At 41.5% G+C, this 13,051-nt stretch overlaps 2 long non-coding RNA genes across 2 annotated transcripts; one reads left to right on the top strand and one right to left on the bottom strand.

Moving 5' to 3' along the window:
• The first annotated feature begins 336 nt into the window (after positions 1-336).
• LOC116220363 lies at positions 337-1,335 on the top strand. Its single transcript, XR_004163608.2, has 3 exons — positions 337-517; positions 741-795; positions 1,232-1,335. It is a non-coding gene; the product is annotated as an uncharacterized LOC116220363 (long non-coding RNA).
• Positions 1,336-8,314: 6,979 nt separating this feature from the next.
• Positions 8,315-11,874, bottom strand: LOC116220362. Its single transcript, XR_004163607.2, has 3 exons — positions 11,710-11,874; positions 9,842-9,926; positions 8,315-9,527 (listed from the first exon to the last, which is right to left on the bottom strand). It is a non-coding gene; the product is annotated as an uncharacterized LOC116220362 (long non-coding RNA).
• Positions 11,875-13,051: the final 1,177 nt, after the last annotated feature.

Genomic DNA, 13,051 nt, shown 5'->3' with positions numbered 1-13,051 from the left:
TTCTTGTATTTTCCATTGTACTGTATCTGTAAAATTACGTAAACAAATACAAAGTGCAACCATTGATGACCAAGACATATTCCTAAACATCAATACAGTGAGCCTAGCCACAGTGGACTGTGTTCTAAGGCGGAACACCTTGAGAATAAAGCAGGTGTACAGGGTGCCTTTTGTCAGAAACTCCGACAGTCAAACAGTTATGCTATGACTATGTGCAAGTAAGTCATATACATTTCCACAACTGATTGCGTCCTATCAGCACTGACACATTACTGTACTGTATTGTAATCCAATCCAATGTTTAATAAATGTACTATTTATGTGATCTCTGTAGGTGTGAGTTGATTGGACTTGTTGTCCTAAGAGAAGGATCATCTTCTTATGACACTGATTGTGGTCAAAGACAAAGACAAAACACTGTTGCCATTGTAGCTGGTGTTGCAGTCCTAGCTGCTACATGTGGGGCTGTGGTATTTATATATCATAGAAGGAAGAGAGAAAATAAAAGCTTAACAAGGTATGCATGTTCATGTTTTTTATTATTAAATGATTGCTATTATTAAGGCATACTGTACATAATTGTTGAGAATATTGATAAAGACACAAGCATATGAATGTATTGTTTTTTTTATTTATACACATACACACTCACATCTTTTTTTATTTTTCGCATATTAAATGCAAACTAACATTTCTGTTACGCTGTCTATTTTTTTTTGACAATGTGAACTATGTGGTAGAAGGGTGTGATGAGACTGGTCTGAATGGCTCATGGCCATATTAATAATGGTGACGGTGAGTAGCCTACTTTTTTACCACTTAGTTTCTGACTGAATTTGAATTTGATTTGATTGTAGGAGAATAGGGTGTTACTGAAAGCATGAGATTCTGGCTGTTCCTGTGGTTCCTATGAGTGATATACTGCAGGTAACATCCTGAGGATCAGCCAGAATCTCATTCTTCTGCTAAAACAGTATTTTCCTACAAGGCAGAAATAAGGTTAGAATCAAATTTAGTATTCTCCTACAAGACAGAAAAATCAAATTGAAAGATAGACTATTACAATTGTAATTGTGTTTGTCTTGAGGAATTTGATCTAAGACAATAAAGGCATTAAATGTGAAATAGATATACAAACACCTTTTCATGTAATCCACAATAGTCGTGTGTTCTTTAGGAACATGGCAACAATAAAGTAATACATGATCTCATCCAGTTTGTTTCTTTCCAGGTGCTTATGGAACAGACTGAACCAGACAGGACTGCCAAATGACCCGTTCTCCTTCTGGACCAACTGACCACAGTGCCACCTCTCTATTACTGCTGTGCTACACCACCTCACTACTGCAGAGACTGCTGCCCTGAGATGCCAGAGTGGGGACCTGCATACCATGATAAGAACAACACTTGCTGGATGAGGATGTTATAACTCGATCATGTCTTATCAAAACACATATTGTTTGTGGTATTTCAGCACCTGACTTTCCTCATGAAGAAGATAATGCTCTTTCTGAAGGAGCCACACTGGACTACTGGAGGATGGGGAGGCCAGGACACACAAGACTGTGCCGTCCCAAGTCCATGTTGCTGAGTTTTGGGAAGAAAAGCAAGGAAGAATCAGACCTTTTGGTGGTCCAGGAAAATCAGTCCCTGCTGTCTTTTTTTAAAGGCTGCAATTCAGTTTCGGTTTTACGAAAGGATGTTATTTGAACTGTTACACAAGACTTTTCAGTAAAGCAAGTGTTATGTATGGACAGGTACAAAGAAGGAAGAAGGAAATGGACAAAAACACAAACAAACAGCTGAATGAATGGAGAGAAACCCTGGTCATTTATCAATCTATTGTCCTCAAGGCCATACTGTGAACATCAGTAATTATTATCACGCTCTATCTGGTGACCCGTTCCTCACATGTTTACTCTGAAAGTATCTGCAGCACTTCAGCACTTTGTATTTTTAGCACTTTATTATTTAACAATTAGCTCTTGGCAGATGAGAATTCATCAAATAAACGACTAAACAAACTGGATGTTTAAGGGGAAGATGGTAAAAGGATCTTGAGTATTCTGTAGCCAGAGACTCCTGCACTCCATGTGTGTAGCCATCATCCTCTGAGCAGCCAGGTATGTTCATACCCTCTGAATGATTGAATGTATCCTGTGAGGAAATGGACCAGCGAGTCAAAACTGGAGCTACAGGCCTGCTTTGACTGCACTGACTGGAGTGTTTTTGAGGCTGCATCTACATCCCTAGATGAACTCACTGACACTGTGACATCCTACATCAGTTTTTGTGAAAGCATGTGTGTACCCACCAAAACGTTCTGCACCTTTAACAACAATAAACCGTGGTTCACGGCAAAGCTAAGGCAGCTTCGTCAAGCCAAAGAGGAGGCCTACAGGAGTGGGGACAGGATACTGTACAACAAGGCCAGAAAAGAGTAGCAAAGAGAAGCTACACTGAAAAGCTGAAAAACAGGTAGTCAGCTAACGACCCTGCGTCAGTGTGGAGAGGCCTGCAGGACATCACCAACTATAGGAAAACCTCCCCCCACACCATGGAGAACCCTCAACTGGCTTACGATCTGAATGTGTTTTACTGCAGGTTTGATCACCCCCAGTGGCGATTTTAGCCTGAAATTTCTGGTGGGGCAATTTTGTATGACGTCACGTCACCGTCACAAAAATAGAGGTAGCTGATTATTATAAGCAGTAGGCCTATATAGACCAGTAAGATATGCTATGGGCTGCATTTTGAGTGCCAGCATGGAGCAGAAATCCTATTTCAAATACATTTCACATGCTTCAGCGCGACACAAGGATGTTGCCTATACAGCATTAAAGTAAAATGATTGCAACAAAGTAAAAAGATTAGACAGACACATAGCTCAAATAACTTGCATCATTTATTAAGCTTGTGGCACACGTATACAATACAATATGAAGCAAAAGGCACAACCGAAACAAATAACAGCAAAAAAACATGCTGCTAAATGAACAAAACTTTGTTCTTGCAGATTGCATTGATACATCCATCAGCTCCAAAAAAAAAAAGTTTGACTCACAGAATCGTAGTGTCTTTGCAGCCTGGTGTCGCCCTCGCACATCGTCTCAAAGTTCGCACTTCCCACAGAGCTTTATGCACGATATCAGCCTCCCCAGTACATGACGATTCTCCTCCGTCTGTTTGTTGTGTTCTAAAATGTTCCGCTGATGTGCACTATCTAGCTGTGCCATGATGTTGACCTGCCCCAATTGCAGAGCGCAATTGATTATGGGGTTTACAGCTTTCGTGTTTCACTGTTCTTTCTGCCAGATGCTTCAGGTCTTTGAATCCATCCGTTGTCCGAACTGAGACTGCATTAGTAACAATTCCAAAAAGAAGGCATGGGAAACAGAACAGTGCTCGTTTTGATGTGCTAGCTGTTAGCCATGTCTTTCTGTCATACCATTCCGTCTTGAAAGTTCGAGTCGCTTTCTGACCAGGCTGCAGCAGGATCAAGTCGTCTGGTCTGTGTGGTCCCAAACGTTTGATTTCAAATTTTTCTTCCAGCGGCAATGTACTAAATTGCACCCTCATCAAATAATCTACGTTATTCATTGTATGAATTAAAAAACACTTCCAAAATAGTCGAAATCTAGCGATAGCTAACTAGCAGTGCCGTTACTGGCATTGATCTGACTGTATGTTTTTCTTTTTTTTTCTTAGTCACGGGGTACAGGTCTCGCGGTTTTCGCATTATTCCAGTCTAGTTGCCAGGCAGATTTCGTGGGGCACATCTGAAAGTGCCCCACCGCTCAATGTTAACTTTGGCCTGTGTGGTTCACGCTCATTGGTGTTTCCATGGTAACGGTGGGGCAGCGTGGGCTGTTGCCCCACCGGAAAGGGAGGGACAGCGGAGAGCAGCATTTCACAGAGCAAGCACACAGACAGAAAAACACACAAATCAAATTACTCCAAAACAAGACTATAATGCTTGTGAGTCAAGTTTATTCACACACATATTCACGCTACTTTGCATAAAAAAAATATATATATTTTGCCGCGAAGTACGAATGTATTGAGCTTTCTGCACAACAGCGTCATCTGGATCTGGTGGGGCAGTGCCCCACCTGCCCCTAATGTAGAAACGCCACTGATCACCCCACATTCCCTCCCCCAACCCGCTCCAACTCACACAATCATCTGCACCCCCCGTTATAACCTCCCCCCTGACTCCCCACCGGCACTGACGGTCTGTGAAGAGGATGTGTGTCAGCTCTTTCAGAGACAGAAGATAAGGAAGGCATCAGGCACAGACGGTGTGTCACCCTCCTGTCTGAAAGCCTGTGCTGATCAGCTGGCCCCCATCTTCACACGGATCTTCAACTGATCTCTGGAGCTGTGTGAAGTCCCCTCCTGCTTCAAACGCTCCACCATCATCCCAGTCCCCAAGAAACACTCCATCACTGGACTGAATGACTACAGGCCCGTCGCCCTAACGTCTGTGGTCATGAAATCCTTTGAAAGACTGGTGTTGACCCATCTGAAGGACTTTACAGGCAGGGGGCTGGACCCTCTGCAGTTTGCTTACCGGGCAAACAGGTCAGTGGATGATGCAGTCAAGCTGCACTACATCCTGCAACACCTCGCCTCCCCAGGGACTTATGCATGGATGCTGTTTGTAGACTTCGACGTTTAACACCATCATCCCAGAAATCCTCCTCACCAAACTCACCCAGCTCACTGTGCCCGCCTCCACCTGTCAGTGGATCACCAACTTCCTGATAGACAGGAAGCAGCAGGGGAAGCTGGGTGAAATAACATCCAGCACCCGGTCAGTCAGCACTGGTGCACCTCAGGGATGCGTGCTCTCCCCACTGCTCTTCTCCCTCTACACTAACGACTGCACCTCAGGTGACCCATCTGTTAAACTCCATAAATTTGCAGACGACACATCAGTCATCGGCCTCATCCGTGTTGATGATGAGTCTGCATATAGGCAGGAAGTTGAGCAGCTGGCCCTGTGGTGCGGTCGTAACAATCTGGAGCTTAACACTTAAAACCGTAGAGATGACAGTGGACTTCAGGAGGAGCCCCCCTTCACTGCCCCCCCCTCACCATACTCAACAGCACTTGTGTTTCTCTGTGGAATCCTTTAGGCTTCTTGGATCCACAATCTCCCGGAACCTGAAGTGGGAACCCAAATCAACACAATCATCAAGAAGGCCCAGCAGAGGATGTACTTCCTGCACCAGCTCTACACTGTAGTCATAGAGTGTATTCTCTGCACTTCCATAACTGTCTGGTTTGGATCGGCCACCCAACTGGATAGGATTAAGATCATCGGTGCCGACCTGCCCACCATCCAAGACCTGTACACCTCCAGAGTCAGGAAACGGGCAGGGAAAATCACTGCAGACCTCTCAGACCCTGGACACCTATTTCAACTTCTCCCCTCTGGTAGGCGCTACAGAACACTGTTCGCCAAAACAGTGATTTATATCTCAAATACGAAATGTGCAATACATTCCACCCTTTACTGTATAACTATACAGGCTGTATATACTGTACTTCTTACGTCATTCTCTTACCATTTAATATTTATCCAAGCACTTCTTGCACTCTCCACTCTTTGCACTAATAGAGCCACTTTACCCGGAGTCAAATTCCTTGTTTGCAAACTTACTTGGCCAATAAACGTGATTCTGATTCATAGGTTTTCTCTTATATATTTGTAACTGGTATGTTGGCGCCTCCTGCTGGGCAAATGAAAACCCTTAATCAACCCGAGTCAACCCCGTCTTACAGTCATGTTGAAATGTCAATGATTTCAGACATTTAAAAAAACTAGCTACACATTGTTTTTGATGTAGGCTTACCTGTGATATCACATTGTTTTGCTTCAATTTCCTGGTCCTTGGAGGTGAGAGTTCCACATATTGAAAAAAAGGAAGACTTTGTCTGTCAAATTATTTTATTCTCTTTTATTTAAAACTACAGACTTAGGAGCAAACATTTCAGCTTGCTGCCATCATCAGTGTTCATATTTCCTGGTCCTTCAAATGTAAACATACATAAACACACCTGAATCAACGAAGATGCACACAAAGCAAAAGAATACTGAGAATACCTACCTGATTGTAGACTATGTTGGCATTTATACCATTCAGTCAGGTAGAATACATGAGGGGAGGGGAGACCACACCCTATAGGTGATGGCAAGAAGGGGAGACAGTGAGGTGGAGGGGTTCACCTATGGGGGGAGGGGGTGATAACAGGGGCCAAAGGGTGATAGCAGGAAAGAGGCTATCTGGGGGGGGGGGGGGGTCAGATGCTAATTGTTCAGGCCTCAATGAGACAGACAGAGTACACATCCAGGGGTATGAGTTACAGATACAAATTATACAAAATAACAGTAAAATAGCTATTTTCGGTTCTATCAGTTCCTTCAGAATGACAACTTTATTGGTCAAGAAGGAATTCAAATTTTGGACAGTAAAAGTACATTTATGAAGTTGCAGGTTTCAAGGAGGGGCTTACAGTACAGGCCTACTGCCTCACACATGATGACCAAAGGAGAGGAGTAGCAACTAACCCACCGGAGTCTTTGGTGGATCTAAATGGACTATATATGGTCATGGTGTTCTCTTTTAAAATGAAAATGCCACCTGCCTGACGCCACATCTTCAGTATTGTTCTTTTTTTCATCCAATCACCAAAAGCTCCCATGGATATTTAATGACTAATGACTTCATTCATTCCTCATCCCAGTAAATCATCTGTGGTCATTCAGTACTCTAGTCTTTATCTTCCATTCTGGGAATTAAATCTGTATTTAAAACATTGGTATGATGGTAAAGCAGCTGCGATATGATGACGTGAGAGAGAGCGGGAGTGACGATCGTAACGTTTTTAACAACCTGCAAGTTCATGTGAGTTCTTTAGGGTTATTAACTTAACTACACTGATAGGGATGACAATGAAAACCAATGTCATATTGTTTGGCTGAAGTAAATGGTTGAAATACAAGAACACGATAAAGTATCAAAGGTACAGGCCACGATTCAAATCCCATACACTTTTTGTCAAATTCAGGGAAATCCTCCTCACAGCAGTGTTTGTGCTAAAAAACAACACGTTTTCATACACAGTCCTGGCTCTGTAAATGGGAAACAAATATTGGTTCACACCAAACTTACACAAACAAATGTATACAACCTCTCGCAAAACTGAATCGCACCCTGCATCTTTAACATATAGTCAGACACAAATGTAGCCAAATGCAGAGAAAATACTAAAACTGAAGCTATAACTTGCATGTACTAAAGGAAATACTAGTTATTTTTTTTATTTAAAACAAATATAAAGTAAAACATTAGAAAGTTTTAAAAGATATTTAATGCATGCACAGAGAGAGAGGGGGAGGATTATAACATCCAACTTGATACACTAAAATCTAGCAAATGCTAATACCAGTTACATTATATTGATATAAGTTAGTAGTTCTCATCTCTCACTAACTCACTTACTCACTCCCAGGGTAATAAAAGTAAACTGTACAACTAAATAAAAGTCCAATTCTAGTCTTCACTTATCGATCACTCATCAGTGATAGATGACACCAAACTGATTGTGTATTGATGGCCATTCTCAAGGCAAACTCAATGCAGACAGATAGGGCTGGCATTAGCAGTGCTGCAGCAGGAACGTCGGTGGTGTGACACACACACGCAGCCTCCAGGCACAAGCAACGCAGGCAGTGTGCATTGGGCCTTAGTACTGCAAGAAAAGGTTCACTGCCATATACTCAGTCAGCATAAATGGCTATGCTTAAAGCTTGTGTCCATGTGTCCAGCAGTCCATCTTTGTGTTGCGCAGGAACGTAGAAAAAACTGGAGGAATTATCATGTTTTTGGTGGTTGTTACTTCTGGTGTGTGAATAAGAAGAACAACTTCCTTTCTCAGACTTTGAGGGTCTTCGCTCCCTTCTCTGGAACACAGAGATATCAATAATTTAAAACACAACACAAGATATTGCTGACTATAAATGAAATTTTTAATTATTTGGTATTTTCTTAAGGATAGTTAGATCCTCCATCATATCCTGAGTCAAAGAAATACATTGATTCTGGTATTGGTAGGGGGAAAACAAACAGGTTTAGCATTGATCCAGCTTGTTAAATAACACTGAGGTTATTGATGTTATTGCTTTAAATCTGTTTCTCCATTATATCCCACTCGTGTCTGTGACACAAACATGGTCTAGATTAGATAAAGCTGTAGATCCATGAAGGATCTGGCCACTAGGGTGCAGTATAACATGAAATGGGTCTCCAAACACTGTGTTCTGCTGTGGGGAGCAGTGGGAGGGGCACACACACACAGAAGGAGATCATACTGACAGTATTTACTAATTCATATGACCACTGACATCTCAATGAGACAAGTAGACCATCAATGGCTCATTAAAAGCAAAGTTAACAGCCAGCCACAAAATGGCAAACAAAATAAAGCTACATAGCTTCAATATTCTTGGTTATTCACAAGGCAATTAACTGTCAAAACATGCACCCCTTCTTGTTGTAGTCTCTAGATCCTTCAAAGATTCCAACGTCTCCATCCTGACCACATCTGGTGCCCTGCCAAGTGCCTTCTGCCTGCACCCACAAAACCTTCATTGCCATCAAACCTCAGTGGGCACCACATGCCTAATAGGCAAGATGGACATTTGTGCAGCTACCATAACACTTCCACCAACATGGTTTGCAGATGGTTAGAACTTAGCTAGTTACGTAAATCTACCCAACGTTATCGTGCCTTGTTAGCAAACCATCATATTAACATATGATATTCAGCTCACCACTAGACGCCACTAAAAATACACACTGCACCTTTGATGATTTGTTCCTCTCAAGTAATGCCTCTACTGATGTTACATTAGAAAGGGGGGAATAATTATCTGTAATTCTCTTCCTCCTCAGGTAAGGAATCTGACCAAGAGTAAAGATCTAATTAGAATATAAAAGAGTGTCCGACACAGACACAGATGTCAAATGCATCTTGAGGTTATGTACATTGGCATCTGATCAACTTTCACTTTGAGGTATTTTTGTAGCAGGTATACATAACAAGGTGGATGTATCGTCTAGTGGACAGGATATTGTCTGATATCTATTTACTAACAATAGCAGAGGAGCTCCAGCCCAACATGATGTATTGTACTTAGGGTTACATGGAGGTAACATAATACATACATTCATTTAATAAAGAGCTGCAAGACTACTGAACAGTCTGAAATTTCAATTTCAGGACAAATTCAATATAAACTGATCATAAGCTGTGACATTTGATAAGTCACTGAAAGAGACAAACACAAAAAAATGAACTTGCCTTTTTTCTGGAATCTTCTACAATAGACCAAGGCGCATAGAATTAAGAACATAACAACACTCAATAAGAGCATGTGTCTCTGCCTGGGTAAGTCTGTGCATTTAACATCAGCTGTAGCACTTCCTTCTTCCGCTTTCTTTCCTATGGCATCACAACTGAAAGACAAAAAAACACAAAAAATACTTTTAAATGTAAGGCGAAATATAGAGTGGGCAGGTCCCACAACAGTAACTATTCTGACAGTCAAATGAAAGTTCAATCATGTGAGGAATTTATGGATTTGACGAATATGCAATGAGCTGAAGCATTGACAGCAACAGTTTTTTCTGAGCAGTCATTATTGTCAGGATCCTCAATAATGCTCAAATTTAGCAAAGCTTTGGCTTTTGTTGTGCTGTGGCCCGTGACCTCCTAAATGTAAAGATCGGTGTGAAAGACACTCTAATATGCTTGTGTCAAAATGACCTACTCAGTCCAGGCAATGCAGTCCACTCCATCTGTAGAGTACTGACCCTTGGGACAGTCTTCACACTCAGTGTCTGAGCTCTTAGAACCTGTGGATTAAAATAAAAACAGGAGATAAGTCAGCCAGGGATGTTCCACTACAATGTCAACCTCAACTGGTTGCAGCATTGCTGTACCTCATCTGGTAGAATAAGGCTCTAATACCACCACACACATTGATGAAGTTGTGTCTGCACTGTACAAGGTGCTTTGATAAACGGGTCTGCTAAATGAATACATGTAATGTAAATGTAACTGATTATTCTGCTTCATTTGTTGACTGATTGAATCAGTGATTCCCAAGTGTTAGCCATGAAGGTACTGCAAGTACGGCATGTGGGCCGCAAAAGATTATTCACAATTTATAAATAAAATTAATAAATAAAAGATACGGTGTGTAGGATTTAGGGGAATCCATTAGTAGTATTCATAGTTATGTTTTCATTAGTGTATAAACACCTGTAATTATGAATCGTGTTTACTTAAGCTTAGTATGAGCCCTTCATATCTACACAGGAGCAGCTCATCTTCATTAGTTTAGTATGAGCCCTTAATATCTTCACAGGAGCAGCTCATCTTCCACAGAGGCCGCCATGTTGCACCGCCATGTTTCTACAGAAGCCCAGAAGGACCAACACTGGCTCTAGAGAGGACCTTTTATACACAACTCTACAGTGAGAAATCCTTCCCCGAAATGTAGACACGTGCTAGTGACACATAAAAACCCAAGTGATTATTAGCACGGTCTTAAGTGTTCTGTTTATGAAATAAAAATATAGAGTGAAATACTTAATCTTAGTCTTGTGTGTTTGTTACGTCCCTGAGCATATTTTCTATGTGGCCTGTGTATATCTGCCTTACTGTCATTTCTCTCTGTGTTTTGCAGACAGCCCAGCTGTGCGTGACCGGAGCCGGACCCTTAAAAGGCGCTTGGTGACGTCGACCTTCCGCTCGCTCTTGGGAATCGCATTTGGTTTTTGCTGACACCACCGCTGCCATGTTACGAGCCTCGGTGCCTCGCTTAGTCCGCCTCCGACCTTCCACTACTCTCGGAGTGATAGTCCGAGGGTGAGGCCTGGGGTTCGATGAGGCCTAATTTTGGAGGCCTGTTTGTTTCTTTGACCTTTGAGATTTAGTTTCTTCTATTTTCCATTTTTCAATATATTTTTGACTTAGTTTTAATATAATAATTTCTTGATTCTTTTTTTCAAACTTTATTCGACGTTGTCTGCCCATTTTTCCTACTCCTTTGTCATTTGTTTTTGTTTATGTTGCCTGACCCTAGCAGGGAACGTAACAGTGGTGATCAGAGTTGTGATTAAAGGTCTGGGTGAGCCACAGAAGATTTATAGATTTCAAAATGGGCTGCAGCATTCTTGAATATGGGAATGGCTGGAATAATATCCTAAATGCTGTCCCTCAAAAGGCCAAAGAAGAACCCACTACATTTTGGAGCAGATTCTAATCAAGGGGCAAATCTAATTATTTTTCATTTTTGTTAACATGGTGAGAGACAGAATTTGGTGGTGATGGAGATCTGTGTCTCTGAGAGCCCTTCTAGTTAGCACTGCACTGCCATAGTCCCACCTTCACATAGAGCTTTGTTTATGAAATGAAAAAAGATACAGGGAAATACTTAATCATAGTCTTGTGTGGTGATCAGAGTTGTAATTAAAGGTTTGGGTGATCCGCAGAAGATGTATAGATTTCAAAATGGGTTGCAGCATTCTTGAATTTGGGAATGGCTGGATTCAATTATTATTCTACAATGTTGTCCCTCAAAAGGTAAAGCCCTGATAAATCCCATATTCAAATTGCCAAAAGTAGACTTACCAGGTGTTCTAACTTTCTGCCCAGCTGTACAGACTGTATGTTTTCTGGCGAAAGCGCACTCATTTGGTGATGCCAAACTTAAACAGTAATGTCCATCAAGAACATCGCAAGTGCCATCATCTGTTGTAGTGCATTCATGTGATGAATACAGTCCTTGACCTTAAAAAAAAACAATACAAAAAAAACAATACAACAACTGATTAATGTTATATATAATAGACATAACCAAGACTATTATTAAGAAAGAAGTGAATCCAAACCTGAATCACATCTTTTGCATTGATGACATTTAAAATGGCCATTTGGTTCATCCATGTACAGTATGTGTAGCTGTCGCTGAAATATATGCATATTTTCTTTATTTATTTATTAAAATATGTTTGTGTTTGTTTATTTGATTAATCTGCTTGTGCATACCAAATTGTATTTTTATTATTTGCTGATGTGGAATTTTGGGACACCTACTGGTGAATTGAGTCAGGTGGGCTACCATAGTCATGTGATGCACATAGCTAATTGCAGAGAAAATGTAAGATTCGTTCTTTTGTAGCTAAGATGTGCATGAAGAAAGATGTGTGTGAGAACGAAGATATTTAGCTACCCTGAACTTTCTGGTTGGAGGGCGCACACGGTATGGTTTTGTATGTCTTATTTGATTAGTTATGTTAAAAGTGTTAAAAGATAATTCGTTAATTAATAATATCATGGAGAGACTCATTTACGTGACATATGCTGATGTTAGAATGTGATACATTTTATTTCAGTTTTTCACGGTGGTTTGGAGTATGAAAGCAAATAAAAACTCATCAACCATCAGTTGGATCGTGGTTCATCTTTAATCAGGAGAAAAGTTTAGGAGCAGTTACAGTGAAAAACGTGGACTGCTACTGATACCGCAGCCAGCAGAAAACACGAGAGAAAATCGTGACCGAGGGAGGTGAACATGCTTGGTGTGCACTCGGTGGAGAACATCGCAAACCAAGGCCATGAAGGACGTGGTGGAGACCGTCGCCATCCATTGTGGTGAACAACGCAGCCATCGGGGAGTGAACAAGTCTACCGACGTTCGCCAGCGTTCCGGGAAACATCATCCAGCCCGCTTGAAGATTACATCGCTACGTTCTACACGGAAGATCTGCCTGCTCGTCCTGGGTTTCCATCAACGTGACTTCGCAACAAGGCTTTAACGGCCCTTCGTGTAATGAAACCAGCGTGAGAAGACTACTTCTGCTGCCAAGAACAGACACAAGGGAGCAACAACGCAACACTCTCGGACAATTCAGTGAGTGAGGATAAGCCCACGGATGTAAGGTCTGATTAAGATATTTTCTTAGCTAATTTG

Source organism: Clupea harengus, chromosome 4, assembly GCF_900700415.2.
Source record: "Clupea harengus chromosome 4, Ch_v2.0.2, whole genome shotgun sequence".
Taxonomy (NCBI): Eukaryota; Metazoa; Chordata; class Actinopteri; order Clupeiformes; family Clupeidae; genus Clupea; species Clupea harengus.
The sequence above is the reverse complement of the archived record's forward strand: the minus strand, read 5'-3'. Positions and strand labels throughout refer to the sequence as shown.